At 45.9% G+C, this 20,840-nt stretch overlaps 1 protein-coding gene across 7 annotated transcripts in view; it reads right to left on the bottom strand.

Moving 5' to 3' along the window:
* Window positions 1-20,840, bottom strand: part of FOXN3 (forkhead box N3) — a 208,259-nt gene that overhangs the window by 133,754 nt on the left and 53,665 nt on the right. For 2 of the 7 annotated variants that reach the window (XM_027738698.2, XM_027738716.2), the window contains exon 1: window positions 2,141-2,347. The exons of 1 other annotated variant lie outside the window; for it this stretch is intronic. The gene's annotated coding sequence lies outside the window, so the exon portion shown is untranslated. Of the gene's footprint in view, window positions 1-1,082; window positions 1,154-2,140; window positions 2,348-20,840 lie in introns of those variants that run through there. 4 more of the 7 variants (XM_027738725.2, XM_027738733.2, XM_027738742.2 and 1 more) reach the window with 3 other exon arrangements.

Raw genomic sequence — 20,840 nt, 5'->3', positions numbered from 1 at the left:
CTTAAGGACAGTTCTTCAATTTCAGCTGTTTCACATTTGAGGACAATACAACAGCACCATGTTAAAGTCACTCTGGCTAAAGGCCAGGGCAGACAAATATCCAATTTGACTATGGATTCAGTTGCATCAAAACTCAGAAATGACGGCAGAACTTCAAAACCATCAAGGGCGGGAGAAAGGAGAAGAGAAAGCAACACACGGTAGTTTTGGGACCAGGGCCAAGACATGGGGAAACAAGTGCCAGAGGAATAGAGCATTTTAAAACATATGTAAACAGAGAAGATGCTAACATTAGCTGAACTGTATTTCAAACATGGTAGAAAACAGTCAGAAAGTCTGCTGTAATGCTCAACAGTGGCCTGGGAGAGGTCAGATGAGCTGCTGAGGGTACTATGTAAGCAGGCCCTAGGGGGACACCTGTGAGCTGTAATATTTAGGATGCCTTGAGCCCTTCTAAGCTCAGTGAACTTGGGCACCTGCCCAACTCAAGAGAATCAGATAGGAGACCAACAATTCTACTTCAGAAGCAGGAGACAGGCTCACTTGGCTTCTATATGCAGTCAAACTGCCAGGATTTAGGTCTGGAAATGTGAACAACAGTTTGAAAGAGTTAAATTAATGATAAATTTTAAAAGGATGAGACTTCCTGCACAAACACTGAATAAGAACAAAATGATTCCCTGTACCTAAAACATAACCTCAGCAGCTCCCTGAAGTCATGCAGTCACACAGTCAATACCATGAACAAAAGGTAAAAAAACCTACAGGTAACAATAGAATAAATCATCTATCTGCAAGGAAAAATAAAGCAACGCAGCCATTCTGGGAAAGAGAAATGATGGACTTTATTTTAGCTGTTATAAACGGGCAAAAATGAAAACTGAAAGTTCCTCGGGTCTTTCTATAAACACATTACACCAAAGCAGCCAATACTAAAAATAAAAACGCAGAACTTTTCTGCACAGAAACCCCTCAATACACGCCATCACTCAAGATACTGAGAATGTGTAGTTTTACACGAGTAGCATCAGGGAAAGGAAAAAATACCAAGGCAGATATAAACACCGTGTGGCAAAACTTACGTCGGTCCCACTTCCTAGCTTTCAAAACTGCAGCCAGCGCAGCCAGAAGGTAAACAAGGGAATCGCCGGCGTCCTGGGGCTCCGGCATTGCCTACCTACGCCGCACGCTCAACTTTGACTCCAAATGGAAGTTACGTCCCATGAGCTTCTAAACAGGAAAATTATATGATGGCTGACAGTAAAGTAATTTAATTGCACTGTTGCTATGACAACATACTGCTCTCTTTCTGTTTAATTTGCTTATTTGCCAGTACCCTCCCAAAGGGCCATATCACTCCATGATTTTTCTCCCTGTCTCTCTTTCCCCGCTTCAAGCAGCAGGGGTGACCGGGCGGCCGCGGCCCCGCGGAGCCCCCTCGGGCCAGCAGGGAGGGCCGGCGGGGCCCGGCCGGACAGCGGCTGTCGGCGGGGCCGCGGCGAGCGGGCGGGGTGCCCGGGGCTGCCCCCGCGGCGGCGGGGCCCGGCTGGGGCCACGCGTGGGGGTTCCGGGGGGACTGCTAACGAGGCCCGTGGCGGCGCCCCACCGGCAGACAAAGGAGCGCCGGACACACGCGGTCCCGCAGCTGAGCCCACGGGCACCCGCGGACGCCCCGGCCCGGGGGGGGCGCCGGGCAAAGCCCCTGCCCGCCTCCCGCCGCGCGGGGGGGGCGGGGGCGGGCGCCCATTGGCCGGGGCCGCAGCCAATCAATGGCGTTGCCAGGCGACCGGCGCTGCCCGGGCCGGGCGGCGCGCGCCGCGCACCCCGCCAATGCCGGGCAGATGTCACCGGCCCGCGCCGGGCCCGCGCGCCGCCTGCGCGCACCGACCGCACGTGCCTGCGCGCGCGCGCACCGCGGTCCCCGCGCGGGCACCGCCGGACTGGCTCGGGCCGGGCGCGCCCCCGCGGCGCGAGCATGGCCGGGCTCGGAGGGGTCACGGAGGCGCGCGCGCCGGGCCGCGCACCAACTCCCGGCCAAGTTGTGGCGCGGGGCCGGGCTGGGCCGGGCCGGGCCGGGCGGGACTGCACCGCGCCGCCCTCCCGGCGGCGACCCCCGCCAACAACAACAATAGTAACTCACCTGGTGGGGGGCGGCGGTCTCACCGCGGTCCCGTCATGGCAGTGGCGCAAACTTTCATCTGACGGAGCCGGGCATGGCGCGCCCCCGCCTCAGCCCGAGCCCCGGGGGTGCCGCGGGGGTCCCGGCGCACGGGGCTCCGCCGCCTGCATGGGGCCCGCCCGCCCCGCGCTCCCGACGGGCAGCGGTCGCCTCGGTGTGAGCCCGAGAGCGAAAAATTGTTTCCACTGCAAACAAAAAAGGCGACACATGACCAGGGAGGGAGGGGAGAGACGGAAAACGTGGGCTGGGCCAGCCGCGACGGGAGAAGCCGCGTAAGGGAGGGAGGGAGGCAGGGCCGGCGGCGGTGGGGGAGGGCGGCGGCTCCGCGGGCTGGCAGCGGGACCGGCGGTGCCTCCCGCGGGGCGCCCGCCCGGCGGCGGCGCCGGGGTCGCGCCGGGCCGGCGGCGCTGCCCGGGGGCGGGCGGGTGTCCGTGGGCGAGAGGGCGGCGGGAGGCGCCTGGGGAAGTCCCCGCTGCGGAGAGAAGCGGCGGCGCTGCCCGCCCGAACCGGCGGCCGCGGTGCTCCCACTTGTGCGAGTGTCCTTACCCCCGGCCCGGCCGGGCCGACCCCTCTGAACCGCTGCGGGCACCGATGAGCCCCGGGAGCCCAAGGGTTAGCAGAGCACAGCCCTGCCACTGCCTGCCCCCGCAAGAGAAGCGGGGGAGGCATCTCTGAACACCCTCCCGGCGGGCAGGTAATTCTTGCCGAGGACGGGCGACCCTGCCGGCCCAGCTGCGCGCTCGGGAGTGCGGTAGCCAAGCACCCGCCCCGCGGGTGTGAGCGGGAGCCGGGCCCCACAGGGATGTGCGGGAACGACAGGCGGGGATCGCGCACGGGGGCTCTGCTGCTGACTCTGTGTGTCATGAAACTACGGTCTCGCTGAGGGTCTGTCTGCACCGTGTGCAGTAAAGAACCGTGTTGCAGAAATCTGCAGTAACAGCCGAGGGGGGAATAAAAATTATTTCTTTAAGGAAATCTGCTTTAAAATAAGGCTTGACTCAATTAAGAAGAATGGTGCATTTTCTCCTCTGCTACCATACTCTGACATAACTGGTATTAACTTGAGTAAAAAACCCTTACCATCAGTTAAATTAATTGAAGGGAACTAACTTGATTTAAAAATAAAGAAGCTGCCCAGTCTAGACAGCAGTAGTTGGAACGTACAGTCTCCTATATGCTACATGCCTGATCTCAAGCAGCTTCCGTGATTTGCACCACAGAACTCACGTATGACTCTCCACCCACAAAGCAAGTACGGGGAATTGTTTTGTAGTTGGCTCACAAAAATCAAAGATTTTCTACTCTGGATAAAGAAGGCTTGCAGATTTAGTACACTTGAAAATAAATTTCACTTTCAGTATAGAAAAGGTCTGCTGCAGAAACATATAAATAACAAAATTCAATTCAGAAATACAAGTATCCTTTCTAATGCAGCCCTCCCTGGACACTGAGACTGTCACTAAGCATTTTAGCTGTTTTATTTAGAAAAGTTAGGACAGCTGTCTCAAGACCTTGCAGGAATTCTATGCTGGCCCACAGTCAACATTATCCCACTTAACCAGGTTTACCACTGTATCCTCCTCCATGCCTGTGTCCATACTGTTTCTCAAGGCATTGGTTACCTCTTTTAATCTCTGACAGTTGCGAAATTCTCAGTTTTAGACAAGAATGGCAACCACCTCATTTTCGTAGTAGAGGGCTAAGAAGCATTTTGTTGATTCTTTGGAACTAGAAATTCCTGTCATAACTAGCTAAGACTTTCTTTTGCCGATAGCTTTCCCTCCCCTACCCAGCGAACAGCTATTTCACATTCTTGCATATTTTCAAGAAGACATGCCAGCAGCTGAATTGCAGAATGGGAAGAATACCTCTCAGGCAGCAGAGTATCATCATTACCCACTGGTAACCTGGCTATGTGACTCCACCAGCCCTAACACTCAAACACTCAGCAGACCATTAGTTTACACAGTCCTTATCTCATGGCCGTTTGTTTTCAAACCCAAACTAAATTATCAAGTCATAACTCCACCCACCTGAATTTACTCCAAATGCTTCAATGTTTTTCTGACTGAATCAACATGTCTCTTTATTGGCAAGCAAAGAGATTTATTGCATTTATTATCACTTGTAAAAGTCAAGTGCTTTGAAAGACTACCAAGAAGAATTCAGCTAATGAGAAGTATTTCTGAAGCGACAAGGGGGAAGCCTTGTGAGATGCAAGGTAGTATGCAAAGAAAATTATACCTTGAATACATTATGTACGCATCCTACTCAGCTCAATTCTGTTCAAAATTAATGGCCAAATTCCCCATCAATATTGGTAGAATAAGATTGGTTCCAGAGTTTTCTGCCTTTTCCATGGCAGGTAGGAATTTCCCCAGAGTGCACACTGGGGATGACATTGAAGGGCCGCTGTGAGACATTTGCTGTATAGACAGGAAAGCCAGCATGATCAAGCACAGGGGCCAGCAGCAGGTGACAGAGAAGCCCAGGAGAGCAGGGGGACAGACTGCCCGCTGGGTCGGAGGGCTGGCACAGGGCTCCCTGCTGAAGTGCCACATGAGAGGCAGCGGTCCGGGGCAGCCTCTCACTGGCTCCCACTCACCCCTGAGCTCGACAGCAACTGCAGCTGCTGACTTGCAGAGCAGTAAAACATCAGCAGTTAGGCAAACACTGATATCTTGCCTCTTGGGAAGACTGTCCCCCAACTTCTGGCTTTTTGCTGAAATACCTAATACAACTAATAGAAGAAAGGAGCATACTGTCTCACACAGCACCACTGAAAGATTTCCTGGCTTAAAGACTACAGCAGCATCAGAACATCTGATGTATGGCCATCAAGTAACTAAATACTACTGCAATCTCAGGCAAGCCACCAAATTTATTAGGGTGTTGATTTCCCCATTTCTGAGACAGAAATAATACTAATTCATTTAGCAAAAGATTTGCAACACTGACAGATGAAACTGTTTGTACATCAAGACCAAAGTACTTGCCGTACCCAAGGCCAATTAGAAGTACCAACAGTGCAGAGCTGCACTTTAGCCTTGTGGGCTAATATGCAACAGTCTAATCTTTCCACTCAGATTTCAGAATACCAACTGCAGATGTTGCAGTATCTTATTTAATGAGGATTTCCAGCCATCTCCCTATACTCCTTTATCTCTTATCCTCCTCTAGATTGGAATCCCTGAAAATTTCCCACAAGCCATCAAGCACACAAGCCATCAAGGGTCACGGGCTCATGGGCTCATCTTCACCCCTCCATCTCTATCTCTGCTGGAAACATCTTTCTTTGCTAGTATTATGACCATGTGTCATGGTTTAACCCCAGATGGCAACTAAATACCACGCAGCCGCTCGCTCCCCCACCCCACACACCCACAGTGGGGAGAGGAATCAGAATTAAAAAAAAACCCAAACACCTCATGGGTTGAGATAAGAACAGTTTCCTAATTCAAACAAAATAAAATATAATAATAATAACAACAACAATAATAATACTAATAGTAATGGAGAGGGAAATGGAGAGAGAAAAAGAAATAACACCAGAGAGGAACAAGTAATGCACAATACCATTGCTCACCACCCACTGAGCAACATTATTCTCATATTAAAACCAAAAATACAGCTCTGTACCAGCACCACCATCCCAGTCAAAAGCAGGACACCATGTCACGTGACCTTGCTAAATACTTCTACTTTCTGGCCTCACCTGTCTCACCATTCAATGGACCTGCATTACTTATCCTCACTTTAAAGCCCCTGTTCCTAACCTGATGTCCAGTTACAATGCCCTTATTGACCAGCATCCTTATCAATGTTTATTCTCTTTACATCAGAGTCAGATTTCTTTCCTTGTCACCAGACCCTCACTGTGGGACACAGCTGGAGCCCTGACACCATACACTGGCCATCTCATTTTGTTTCAATTCTTCTCCCATGCAGAATGACTGGTGTCCCACACATCAGTTCTTGCCATTTCTAAACTTCTGTTTTCTCTGAGGCAGCGGATTTAATCTTGTACAGAGCAGAAGCATGTTGAACACCCTTGAGCATTTATATATATATATATATATACCCAACAAACAAAACTGAATCATGAATGCAGGATGTGTTTGCTCATTTTCTCTTTCACAACTCCTCTTCCCACTATTCTTCCCCTGCAATATCAACACCTCTTTATTTTCTTTATTTTAACCACAGCAGACCAGCCTGGTTTTGTTGTTTTCACTATGTCCGCTTTTGGGGCAGAGAAAGAAAGAGCCGTATCTGAATTCCTTGAACAGTACCTGAACAGCCAAAGCCTCTGCCTCATACGGAGGTAACGCACCCAAAGCAGGTGAGCAACAGTGCCTTGCTGCCATGAAAAAGAGCAGCTCTTGCCTTGCAGCTGCTCCGAGCACAGTTGTATCCTGCCTGCCTGCTTGTCCCATATCTTTTAGATGCATGTGCTCCCCTTTCTTCTCCCACACCAAGCACTAGCTAAAGATACAAGCTGCACATGCAATGAAGGCCCAGCTTACTCACCTTACCAATAAATTTATCTTTTGCTCATTCACTGGAGAACACGGAATCAGATTTACGAAGCATTTCCCCAACCTTTCATTCATTTACTCTTCAAGTTCTCATTTGCCCCAGCAGGCAAAACCCAACAGAAACAGAGCCGAATCAGTGAGAAAAAGAGCACCAACACAAAGCTTTGACAGAAGTGTGAGCAAATAAAACTATCTACAGCATTTCTGTTTCACAGGCTAAAATAAAATTATTTTCTTACAATAAAATCCACAGTTTTTATGAAATAGCTTCTTCAGAAATTAACGTATGCACATTTACGATGTTATTGTAGTAACGCTTGCAGCTTCTAGCTGAATGAGTATACTTAGTGCTAAAATTATATACAGCTGACAAGCTACCAGCAACTGTGTTTCTGTACATGAGCGTGGCGGGAGGAGAGCATCATGCATGCTCCTTTGTCCTACATACATTTGTAAAAACAGGTCCATATATGAGAGATGCTTTCCCACTGTAATTACCCACCATACAAGCACCCAAGCACAAACCTAGCTTATACTGGGAAAGTGAAGCTTCCGCCAGTGCAGCTTATCTTAGTAGCCCAGCCAATGGAAAGCAAAATGTTGCTGGGATAAACATATCTTTACTGGAGTCTTCTGCTATAATGGCTATATTGGTCTGAACTCACCTAACCTAACCCAGTTGGTACATTAACTGCAATACAAGCCAGTATTTCTGGGACAGTTGCAGCGTTTCAAGAGGCTAAAAAAATGAAAGAACTCTTTCTGGGGTTTGGTGCTCAGACTCTGCTATCAGTTGTACAGGTGTAATGCCACAAAATGTGGCCTGAAGTTATCTCAACATCAGTATTCATCATTTGGCAGCTGAAGTCAAACTTACAAGTAATCAGCAGAACAAGAAACTCTATTTTTGTTCTCAAAAGCAACATGGAGGAAAAGCAGCAGCTAACACTGCAGAGAAGTAAAGATTAGAAGTTTTGCAGAAAACTAGAATGGAGAACCATGTTCTTTTTATAAAGTTCCCAAACTGCATTTTCAAATGGAATTTCTAAAACTAAGACAAAATTATTTCAAGGCAACATCTCAACCTGCCTCAGCTTTTCTGAATACATTCATTTCATCAATGGCTTTAGGAGTTTGTCCTTTATTTGTGTATCTATGCCTGCAAAAATAAGTTGCAACAGGACCTTGCAGGTACTGAAGTCCTCAACTGAGGATCTTGGGAACTGACGCTAAACGCAGTTTGCCATCACTACTGCTGTGAGCTAGAAGGCGATTATTCTCCTCTGACCATTTCCTTGTGCCAGGTGCATTTCCTAACCACAACAGCACTGAGTCCCAGCTTGATTTCCAGCTCTTTGTAGCACAGGATATTCCAGAGTCCTTTCCTCTACTCCCCACTAAGCTCTACTCTTCCTGTACGTTTCTTGAACTCTGTTCCTGGAGGAAATCCTGTGAAATACAGATTCCCAGACTGCAACAATGCAGAGACAGCTATGAAAGCCTGTATGCAGTGATGCAGTAATGAAGCATGAGCATGGCTGACCTACAGTTGTGTCTGCAAGAGATGCTGAGAGGGTGCAGGTTGTGAGAATCACACCAAGTGTCATAACATGAATAAGCACATTTCTATCCTTGTTGTGTTTTTAATGCTAGCCTACCAAAAGCACCAGGGAGCAAGGAATGGAAAGCAATGAAAAACTGCAGTGGAAGGACTAAAAAGAGTCAGTAACATCTGCAGAAAGCTTCTGTGCTGTCCTGTGCTCCCCTCCACAGCTACAGGAGAGGTGGCCTCCAAGGCTGAACCAGAGAGCAGCCACCATGCAGAGCAGGTAAGTGAGATTTGCAGAAGAAGGAGGAAAGCTGGCACAGAAAAAAAGCACAACTAAAGTACCCACATCCCAGCGGCAACTGCTATGGCCAGAGAACCACCCCCATGGCTGCCATGCTCACAACCTGTGAGGTGGGTTTCCCTGCAAGCAGCTGTTGGTTTCTCCATGGTGACAAGAGTGTATTATCATTATGGGCTGACTTATCCACTGGGGCATTAATTTCTACCAGGCCTTTTGGCACTGCCCCAGTCTTTCTGGCAACAGGTAACTTCAATGAGCAGCTGCAGTAATCTGGGAGGTGTGGTGCATCTGGCACTTCACAGACTTTTTGCAGGCAAATTTCACATTCCACAGGTTTCTCACAGGAATGCCACAGTGATGGAGTGGGCAAAGCCAAAGCACTATGAAATAGTCTTGGGAATGTTTTTGTCTTTAAATCTGCAGTCCTGTAAACATTGATAGTTAAGCCGCCTTCTAAGGTTCAGCTAGTTCCAACGCAGTTTAGCACTTCTATAGGCATTTCAAGGACAAACAGTTTAGCACTTCCATAAACATTTCAAGGACAAAAAAATGCTATGGCTATGTTGTGGTTTAACCCCAGCCAGCAACTAAGTACCATGCAGCTGCTTGCTCACTACCCCTGCCTCAGGTGGGATGGGATAGAGAATCAGAAAAAGATAAAACCTGTGAGTTAAGAACAGTTTAATAAATTAAGTTCAATATAGTCATAATAATAGTAATGGAAAGGGGGAGATGAGAGAGGGAGAGAAATAAAACCCGAGAGGAACAAATGATGGACAATACATTTGCTCACCACCTGCTGAGCAATGCGCAGCCCGTCTCCCGGCAGTAATCAGCCCCTCCCAGTCAACTCCCCCCAGTCTATATAGTGGGCATGACGCACTATGGTATAGAATATCCCTTTGGCCAGTTCGGGTCAGCTGTCCTGGCTGTGCTCTCTCACAGCTTCTTGTGTACCTGCTCACTGTCAGAGCATGGGAAACTGAGAAGTCCTTGACTTAGGGTAAGCACTGCTCAGTAACAACTAAACCGTCAGTGTGTTATCAATATCATTTTCATAATAAATCCAAAACACAGCACTGTATCAGCTACTAGGAAGAAAATTAACTCCATCACAGCTGAAAGCAGGACAGGCTATTAACAAAATTTTGCAGAACGCTTGAGGAGGAAAGTCGCTTTTATTGCTTGTACACAAGTAAAAGCTTTTACTTATTCCACATCACCTGTCACATAATCTTCAATATTTTTTTCCATAACGGAAAAAAAATACAACATGGAAACAACATAACACCAAACCAAATATCATATAACAAAGAAGAAAAAAGCTATCACTGGAAAAAGCCCTGCACAATACCGGACCAGCTCTGGACATGAGAGTTGGGGTTTCAGCAGCAGACTGGCCAGTCGGGGCTGGGAGGTGACAGGCTGTCCCAGCACAAGCCAGCCAGCCGCCGAGCCGTCCCTTCGCTGTGCTGCTGAGCAGAAGATCTGTGTAATGACAACCACAAAACTCATTTAAGCTCTGAAAAGGTGACTAATGAGCTCATTCATGCTGCTTATAAATTATTCACTACAACACTGAACCCGCTCCAGACAAGCGGCAAAGTAAACTTTAAATACAGGGAGCAGGAGCCTCCTGTGTTGTCAACTTCTGCCTGTAAAACTTTTTGCAATCCAACAGGCACTTCTCTTGCTTCTGCCCCTTGTTAAACTCATTCAGATGTTTGGACCTTCTTTTCTACTACCTGTAGCAGAGTTAGAGCATCTGCAGCTGCTACGTACTTATTTTGCCAGTGCCAAGTCTTCTTCCTTTGTAGTTGCAGGTAGTCACAAAGCACTATACAGAGCTTTAAATTACATTCTTCAGAAATTAAAGTCTGACCTCAAAATGAAGGCCAGGTCTGAAGAAGCAGGAAGACAACAGCACATGCATGTTTAATGAGAAGCAGCTTATCTCCAGAGCCTGCACTTATTGATATTTCCGTGAACATCTGTGATTTGTGCCAAAATGAAAACTGAGGTCTTAAAAAAAACACTTTCATTTTTTAGGTGCTGGACCAAACAAGTTTCTGATGTGTTTAGAAACGGCCCATTTCTAAGAATGCTTTTGTTATACTGTTTAGTGTGAAATAAGAGACAGGTAATAGTTGGATGTTGGCAGCATGAGTGGTGGCTGAAACAGGCACTGGCTTCAGACAGTACTTTTTTTTGTAAGATAAACTATTCACAGTATTTATAAGTTAACTTTAGTAACTTCTGCATGTTGAACTAGCAACTACAGAGTGACATTAAAGACACTGTCTTATACATGTCTGATCTTCAGTGGGAAAACACTACTTGCACCTCTGGTTACACAATCAAACTCCAAAGGTCGAGAATAACTAGATAAAAGGGAAAGCCGGGAATTACATAGCTAAAGTCCAGTAAGGCATAAAGTGGCGTAAAGTGTGGGAGACATAAGGCAACATCAAGATGATATCTAAACACAAGAAAAGAAAAAGGCCTAGCAAAGCAAGTTTGCAAATAAAATAATCACCGCAAATTTCACTAATCACTCTCTTCCAAACTGCCAATGCTGTAACTAAGCATACTAAGAAATTCTTCACTACTTGAAGAAAAGGACTTTACCACCTACCAGTAACTATGTGATTAGTCTTCATTTATTTAAATCCATGATTCTGAAATTACCAGAGATTCACAGAAACCATGTTGCCCTGTCAGTACTGCTCTTTAAAATGGTAATTAGAAAAAACCAAACACAAGACAGCAAGGAGCAACGTACACCACATAGCATGCAAGTAAACTTATTAAAAGCTGTCATATTTTAACCCCAGCCAGCAGCTAAGCACCACAGCCACACTTACTCAACTGCCCCCCAGCCCCAGTTGGGATGGTAAGGAGAACTGGAAAAAGGTAAAACTCACAAATTAAGAACAATTTAATGACTGAAATAAAGTTAATAATAATAACAACAACAGTAATTATTGTAATAATAATAATAACATGAATAATATTAGGAAGAAAAGGGAGAGAGAGGAATAAGAGAGGAACAAGTGATGCACAGTACAGTTGCTCATCACCCACTGAGCGATGCCCAGCCCATTCCCTTCAGTGATCAGCCCCTGCTGGCCATCTTCCCCCACACTATGCGTGACACTTTATGGTATGGAATATCATTTTGGTCAGTTTGAGTCACCTGTCCTGGCTGTGCTTCCTCCTGGCTTCTTTCTGCACTTGCTCACTGGCAGATCATGGGAAACTGAAAAGTCTTTGACTTAGGGTAAGCACTGCACAGCAGCAAAGAACACATCAGTGTGTTATCAATATCACTCTCATATTAAATCCAAAACACAGCTCTGTACCAGCTACTAGAAAGAACTTAACTCTATCTCAGCTGAAACCAGGACAAAAGCTGCTGAGATTCCTAAGCCTCCTGTAACTGAAGGGTGGTGGCAAAGGGCTCCACTGAAACCACAGACCCCACTAACCTGCCTGGCAAGGGGAGTTCACCTCCCAGTTCAGTGGTGGGAAACAGAGGCGCTTCCTCCAGCCAGCTCCCCACACCCTGCTCTTCATTTCCCTAATGAGGCCCAGCAGTGATGTCAGTTTTGCTCCAAGGCATGATTTGGTCCAAATAACAACAACCTACAGTTGGCTGCACAATCAGAGGAATGCCAGATCTGGGGGAGGATGAGCAAACAAACTGACAGTATAGCTTTTAACTTCCTGCAACAAAGCCAACACTTGGCTACAACTGCCAGTGAATCTCTTGACTGGCCAATGCCACTGCTTGTGTTGAGGGTGCCCTGGATGGCTTTGACCTAAGAGGTCACCTGGGGGATGTTTCTGAGACACTGGTCTCAGCAAATTCATGCGAGACTCCCATGCCATGAGTAGGGCACACAGCCAGCACTGGCCAACTGATTAATCCTGACCACCACTTTGGAGCCAGCTGATGTCACTGAGGTGAAGGCAGCTGGATCACGATGGGTACCAGGGAAAATGCAGCCTAATCCAATGCCATGTGCAACTGTTACCTCTACTGAAAAACTGGTCCTGCAACTCCTCCTTTCTCTTGACTCTCCAAACAGCATAATCTCACAGCTCTCAAGATCCCAGTGTAAGCCAATCAGTGGGGAGGGTTGGGCTACTCTGTGCTTTGGTCATATCACTACACCAAACTGTAGGTATTTCTTACCAGCAATCAGAAAATTCAGATGTTCACAACACAAAAAAACTCACAAATTCAACAAAAAGGAAAAATTGCAGCCCCTTTAAATTGCATCATGCCCACCTCCATATAAATGAAATGGCCCCTCTGCTCATCCATTACCATGCACATGTCCCAGTCCAAAAAAAAGCCAGGATCTATATGCTCCAGACATTATAGGGTACTCACTTTGCTGAGTGAGAAAATCTGTAAGTTCTGACCCGATGAGGCCAGAAAATACATGTATCTCCCTTATTTTTATGTATTTCTGTCTATTGTCACAAGCTCTACAATAACAGAGAAGGCAAAACAAGTGGCCTGGAACAAGCACTGCCATTAGTAACCTACTACCTGTTCTTCTGCTACAGCACTGGTCTTGCACACTCCTTGTACACAGCCACGGTTGACTCTGTATTCCCATACACACTCATCAGATTTAGGGAGCCAGAGACATGCAGCACTCATGTGTGCAGCATAGGTCTGCAACTAGGCCTTTGGTGATACATATATTCATGTGTGTGCATGCACATCATGGCAAACATGTGCTCAAGCCTGTTCAAGATTGGGATTTTAGTTGTCAAGTACCCAAAGGGGGTCCTTACTGAAGTTAACGGGTTCCACTTGAACAGAGTTTCTTCTTTCATAGGTCAAGCAGATGGAATAAGACCTTGAAAGTGGCCAGGTGGAAATTTATGCCTCTGCTTGCCTTATTGAGCAGGAAGTGTGATGCTGGCGCCTGCAGAGTCCTCAGGTACCCCAGCACACTGTGGCTCTGTGCACTATTTGATTGCATCCTTGGATTTACGCCAGTTCTAATCAGCATCCAACCCTCTACCTTTATTTCTCCCTTACCTCCCTGTCACATAACTCCATTTAACATTTACTGTATGAGTTGAAGAAGCCAGTCAGACCAAAACTGCTCTTGCCCACAGTCCTGGTTCCAGCCATGTCCTAAGGAAGAACAGGGCAAATGCACAGTGATACTCCACAGTGTTCTCCTGTACTTCCAGAAACCTGCTGCTTAAAAGCTTAAGCTAAAGATGCAATCAGATGCTGTGGTATGCTGTAAACCCAAAGTTATTTTTTTTCTATCCACTTTCAAAAAGGTTCATGTAAGCTTCAGCATCAACAACAACCTGTAGCATGAAGTTCCACGCTTTAACTGTGTGGAAAAAAATTCTTTCTTTGCTTTAAACATGTCACCTCATAGCTTTGCTTGAAACCCCTATTTCTTGTGTATTATGGTAATTACTGTATATCTAGGACATGTGACTCAGGTCTATGCAAACTTTTCTGGATTTTATAGTGCTGTCCTACTGTTCAGACAGCGCTACTAATATTTAATCTGCATTTCACTCCTTGAAATAACTACAGGTATACAGAAACAACAAAACATAATACACACAATACCTATCAATGACCATCTAATCATACAGTCATAATTATCAGTATTGTGTCTACCCAGACAGGAGAAAAGGGAGTTATTTTTCAGTAAAAAGGCTCTAACAACATGCTTTCCCTTGTAGTCCCACTCTGTATTTTTTTCCCCTTATAGTCTCGCTTGAAATACCTGGAGCTTTTCCAAGCACTTAATATGTCCATACAAAATGTGGAAGCAGATCATTCCAGCTGACGATATCTTTATCCATGAAGAGAACGGCAGCTGGAAGATGCTGCCTCACACAAACACAAGCTGTAACAGATCAGGCCCTATGCAGGCTCAGTCCTGTAAAAAAGCTGCAGCTTCAGAGTTACCAAAGTTCTCAGGGGTGCTCCAGTGTAAGTCCCAGCCTCCAGCTTACACCTGTCATCTGCCTAAGATATCAGGGGCACGGCCAAGATGGAAATGGCCTGGGAGATGAGGAAGAACCATGGAGCATGGTGGGAAGGGCTATGGGGAAGAGATAGAGAGAAAGTGCTTTCAAAGGGTGACATGTTCCAGGGTGGTCATACGGGAAGCGATGGCCTTGCATCATCTTCTACTCAAGTTTCAGCTCTGGCATCACATGAAAAGGGCAACAACCCCGCCTCCAACAACCTGCACTCGTCATTATACATGGCCCCCTTGTGCTTGGATCAGTGGAATAATAAGTGATAAATAAGGGTGAACATACATGCAGGAACTTAATTGCCACTCAAAGTATCCTCAGTTCTTCACTTGCACTTCCAGCTCCTGGGAGCAGTTCCTAACCGTGGTGTACAGTGCAGGGCAGGGGACCTGCCCATTTGAGGCAAAGACCAGCAGTGTGTCATGGCTCAGCTGGCAGGATGTTTGTGAAAGCAGCTCAGTTCAGTCAACAATCTCCCCCTAGAGTCCAAGTACATCACCTCAAAAATATGTCTCAGCTCTTCTGGCACAGAGCCTGGGAACCCAAATTTGTTTCTGATCCAGGTCCTCTAGCTGGCAGTGTAACAAATTGCTGTCCTGCCACCAGGATGAATAAAGTAATTTTTCACTCATTATGCTATTCAAAAATAGAGCAGGAGCTTTATTTAAAACAAGAGAGCAATACACTGAAAATTAACAGGGAAAAAAAGGCTCTTTTGCTTTATAAACCACAAGGACAAGAGAATGAGCTAGAACAATGTGAGTTAATATCCCAAGGAGGTTGACCAGAAAAAAGATACTCGGGTTACAAATTCTACTGCTCCTGGTCTTCCAGCTAAGCCTAACGTTACATCTATGTCGGGCAGTCTGGCTTCTCCTGCAGATCACTAATATTCTTCCTTGCAGTCTACAGAATGGCTTCAGGCAAAATGGTACAGATCCATACCAGCTGTTGGAGGGGATAATCTATGTTGTTTTCCTCTATGAGTATGGGATATGCGTAAAGCATGCTGCAGTGAGCGATACCTCTGTTGTTCTGATTGCACCTTCCTTAAGTGTGAGGCATCACCCTCTTTCCCAGGATGCAATCCTGCAGCTGCTCCTGCTGTGAGAGGCAGCCCTGAGATGAGAAGCAGCACCCTGAGCGTGAACTCTGTTTATCTAACAAACTGTGAGGACTCTCCTGGACTTCTGTCAGAGGCTTGTGACAGGGCCTTTAAATCCAAGGTGTTACTTAACAGTAAGTTAAAGAAGAGTAGGCAGGTGTATCTTGTGTCACCTGGCAGTATCATGGCTACAGCTGACTCATTCCTCAGGAGACACTGCTCTCCCCTCAGCACGTCTCCCTTGGACTCTCCCTTGTCACAGCGAGGGAAGGACGGAAAGGCCACACAAGCTGCTCATGCCGACTTACTGGCCTTTGCCTGCAGGATCCTTCCATCCTCGCACTGCCTGTCACCTGCCCAAACTGGGCTCCTGGAGAAGTGATTTACCATCAGCTTTTATTACTGACTGGGTTATTTTTCCTATTAACCTAAATCAATATACTCATACAGTGAACATCCTAAAACTCAAGTCAATATAGAGAATTCATAAGGTATTACAGATTTATAGATATTTACAGCTTTGGTTAGAGATCCTCGGACGGATGGCGCAATGGAGGCACAGTCAATAGATTAGATTTTCAAGTACTGATGGTAACTTTTAAGAAAAGGACTGGAAAGATTTAAGAGCCCAAGTCTCACTGACTTTTAATTGACTTTCAGTGAAGTTAGTAGTGCTGCAGCCTTCAGGTACTCTCAAAAGTGCCATCTTACAAGCCCTACCTAAAGGTTTGCCTCTCTCCTCGCCAACACAAAGCTTGTGAGAGAAGAGGGCAGTTACAGCAGAATATTCATCAAGACACTTGTCTTGCCTAGGGGCAATGTCCTGCACAGAAATGAGCATGATCCTGGGTGTATCTGGCCCTCAGCCATTACACCAACCAGTATGGCCAAACCAGCTATGGCTGCTATTAGTTCTGCACCTATCCTGCTCTGCTGCCTGAAGGAGATGGCAACACAGACAACCAAACTGATGTCTCCCTCTCCTCTGATAGCCCTGCTTTTCAGTTCTAATCAGACAGACAAGATGGTAACACACCCTGTTAAACAGTTTTTTCTGTGAATTATTTCAGAACTGTGCACTGCAAGTACTGGATTAGTTCCTACTCCGATGAGATACTGATCCCCAAGGGGAACGTGCCCAGCTCTGTGCAGACTGAGAGCACACTCAGTGCAACGGAGGCCCAAGCCAGGCCAGAGGGATAAAACCACTGCCAAATCATGTCTCTTCAGAGTCCACTGCCCATGTGCTTAGACTGTCTCTTCTCCATAACCATTAGCAAGCCTTCACTCTTGGGAGAACATTTGAGCAACCGTCTAGACTTGGAAGCTAGCTGAAACAAAAAGGAACCACAACATCCTCTCATGTGGTAATCTCTAAGGATATATCTGCTACCCCCTGCACAGCAGGGTGTAAGGACAGCCAAACCACAGCATGTCCTGTAAACAACGTCCCCACACCAGCACATAGATAAACTCACTGTCTAGGTGAGTTCTAGCTGAACTTCTTCAAGAGAGCTTCTGCAAGAGAGTTCACTGAGGTACCTTCACAGGCATTCCCCTGAAGAAAACAGATTGGTTTGGTTTGGTTTTTTAAAGAATCTATCTTAACAAGCAAAAGTCACAACCAAAATAATTAAGTTTCCTTTATTTAAAATCTTTATTTAAATAAAGGGAAATGTACTAATAAATGAAAATTTCTCTTTTTGTCCTGTGCTTTTACGCTGCAGAAGAGGGATTCTCTGCCCAGAAACTTCTGTGAGACTTATACAGTATTTCTTCTATTTAAGTAGGACATCTGACAGGGGAAAATATCTATGCAAAATTTCAGTGAAGCCAACAGATTTCTGATCAAAACTGGCACCTGGAAATAGCTATAGATTTCCACAGATTTATCCCTTCAAGCACAGAAGTTAAACATCTAATACTTACTCAGATGCTTATGAACAAAATTTTGTATACATTAATACAAAATGTAGCAACTTCCTTCTGTGCTTTTAGATCACCCTCTAGACAAACAAAATAGCACATCCCTCTAACAGAGTTCTGAAAGTGGATCAAAAATCCTATATAAGGAGAGACTTCTGTATTTAGCTCCAATTAATTTGACTTCAGTACAGATATGCTGGAGCCAAAAATAAACCCTAGACTGTTTGACTCCCATTTTCTGTTCTAGCCACTACACCACGCTTTGACAATGATAGGTACTTTACATAAATGCTGGTTTCTCTCAGTATTACATATTTTCAGTTGCCCTTTCAAATCCACTCCATTTCAAGTGGTCTGCCACGTATGCGTATTCTCTGAATCACAGAGTTCAGTTTGTCACTTCACGGAACTGCTGCCTTACAATACAACCCTTGTGATGTATCAGCTAATTCCTAGGATCTAAATATATGGGTTTTATCAGAATACATCTATCAGAGTTCATTACCCTGCTGACTGCTGCCAGCAGAGCACAGTATCAGGTACAGGCACAGCATCTAGAAACACCTGCTTGAAAGCACAAAAATAGGAATGGGACTTCAGCAAGAGGTAAGGTCAGGGAAAACATCCGTAAAAGAAACATCCCAGTGTTGCTGCCACCAGTTCCATGCAGGCCAAGTCTCACCATTAAGTGTGTCAATTTAAGGACTGTGGAAAAAAAACACAAAACTTTACTTGGATGCCAGTCTGAGGGCTCAGGAAGGGCAGGTCTTTCCAAATTGGCACCAATCCTGCACTCTTTATTCTTGGAAAGGTTTTATTTACATTATTGCAATTCCGGGGTAAGGATTGCAAGATGTAACACTGAGATCAGACCTCTAATCCTGCCTCTCTGTTTACTGCATTGATTGTGCTCTTTTAGACTCTGATCTTGCCATTCCTTCTTAGTGTGAGCTCCCCTCTGTTGGGGATGGGGAATTAAAATGGGATTCAACTGAAAAGCTGCGGCAGAGCAGGGAATGATGAAAACACATCATCTGCCATGAGCAGCCCTCACCATGGTTAAATTTAGAATGTAGGCTCCTCAGGCAGAGAGATGATCCGCCTTCCCTGTGGGGCACCAGTCACACAGTGCTACATAAATATTAAAATAATAATTGATGATTAATTAATAATAGCTTCCTTTTCCTCATGACCATCTCTCAGCTGCCATAAGAAATCATAATTTCCTTTCTTCTAGATGCAGATACAAACAATCATTCAAAAACTTATCTCCTCAAAGAAAATTCACTTTCCCATTCCTTTTTAGTAAAATAATATTTTCTGCAGCCTCGGACATGAGATTCTGGACCATTCACAGGCACTCTGTTTAAGAAAGAAATACTAATTTAAAAAGCCTCAGAAGCCACAATAACCAAAATAAACATCAAGAAGGCAAAGTTGAGGTACAGAAAAAAAGAAAATCTATTCATTCTCTTTCGCTGTATAACCACGTCCTCTATAAAGACAAAAGTCTTTCAATAAACCCCATTTTAGATGCTGTGGGGAAGTATCCAAGGATACTTACATTCCTTTGGTGACCATAGAGACAGACATCTGACTCTGCTCTTACAGCTGCCTTGTATCTGTGTATTCTGTAAAGTTAGAATACCTCCAGAAATTCAGCAAGCAACTCTCTCCTTTTGCCCATCACCTTGCTCTGCCCATCTCTTCCTAAGCCAGAGCAGCCTTACTGCACCTTCATCCACCAGCCTCATTCCTGCCACTAGCGAGTCCTCTTGCTGGACACTGATCCACCACATCATCCAGCAGATCTTCTAGCTACTAGCCCCTCCTGTAACCCTCCTAGTTGAATAAATAAACAAACAAACAAACAAATCAAAAGTCCTTTTTTCTCCATCTGCCATATTCTCTCAGCATTCAGCCCTCAAGCTCCAAAGTTGGTTTCTGCTGCCTGAGTTCATTTCTCTCCAACTTAGCCTTGCTTCCTAAAAGTCAGATCCTGCCAAAGCCTTCCCTTACCAATGACTACTACTTCTCTTTCTCTGCATCCTTTTTTCTCTTGGTTAGTGTTCGGGCATTTTCCCCAAACAACCAGCCTTACCCTTCCCAGCTGCATAGCACTGCAGGTGTCAACCATCTAGAAATCCCTGACCAAGCCCTAAATCACAGACTAAGCCTTAAAATCCAATTTAGCTTTTAAGATCATTATTAAGATAATTATGCTTTTTAGATAAAATTGTTTCCTTATGGAAGAACATTTACATCGTCTAGAACATCAACATTTGTCTAGGAAATTTCTTCATGGTATTTTTACTGATAATGAATGCCATCTCTTAATAATCCCCCAGGCCCTCTTTAGAGACAATCATTGTAAAAACAGATCTTCCTAATGAAGATAGAGTTACTGAGTCCAGAAGTTTTAAATCACTAATCAGGATGGCTGTGAGACTCCGTGCAGCAATTAGTTTTAAAACCAGTTCTAAGATGAAACTGGATTGCTTTCTGAAAGGGAGGGATGTCAGAGCCTGCAGATCAGTGAACCCCGCGGGGCATGGTGTGCCTCCAGCTGCACAGCAGCAGCCGACCAGGACCTGTATCCCAGCACAGGCATTGGCCTGTACATGTCACAGAGACACAGATGGACTAAAAGCACATGAGAAGATTGTAGGAGAAAATAAAACAACCAGAGCCCCACATGCAGGAAGCAGCACAGGGAACACACTGGGCAGCCCCAGTGGCAGCCAGCCCTGGGGAGGCTGTGGGGGTACTGCAAAGTGCTCAGCATTAACATACGTGGTTGTAAACACCAGAGACACTGGGCTTCACCTGGTTGTCCTGTACCTGCTGAACAGCAGCCTGAATGTAAGAAACCACCTTTGTAAAGATTTCACCCCATGAAATAGTTTCTCCATGCTTTTGAAGCCCATGGCAAAAGGATGGCACCTGCCTCCAGGAACATCATCTCACGCAATGGATGATGCTCACCACTACATTAAAAATGTGGTTTAGAAGTTCCTGGGCAAACAAGTGAGGGTCCAGTCCTTCAGCTCAGATCCTGCAGCTCCCACAGCCCTCCATTCAGGCAGAAGGCTCCTGCCTCCTTACACAAGGACAGCCTCAACAAATGAGTGCAATTAAAACATAGATAATGCATCTGAACATGTGCATTCCTCATTTATTTAACAAGCACAATTTAGCTTTAA

Source organism: Pipra filicauda, unplaced genomic scaffold (genome assembly GCF_003945595.2).
Source record: "Pipra filicauda isolate LSUMZ 115617 unplaced genomic scaffold, ASM394559v2 scaffold283_size971201_pilon, whole genome shotgun sequence".
Classification (NCBI taxonomy): Eukaryota; Metazoa; Chordata; class Aves; order Passeriformes; family Pipridae; genus Pipra; species Pipra filicauda.
The sequence above is the reverse complement of the archived record's forward strand: the minus strand, read 5'-3'. Positions and strand labels throughout refer to the sequence as shown.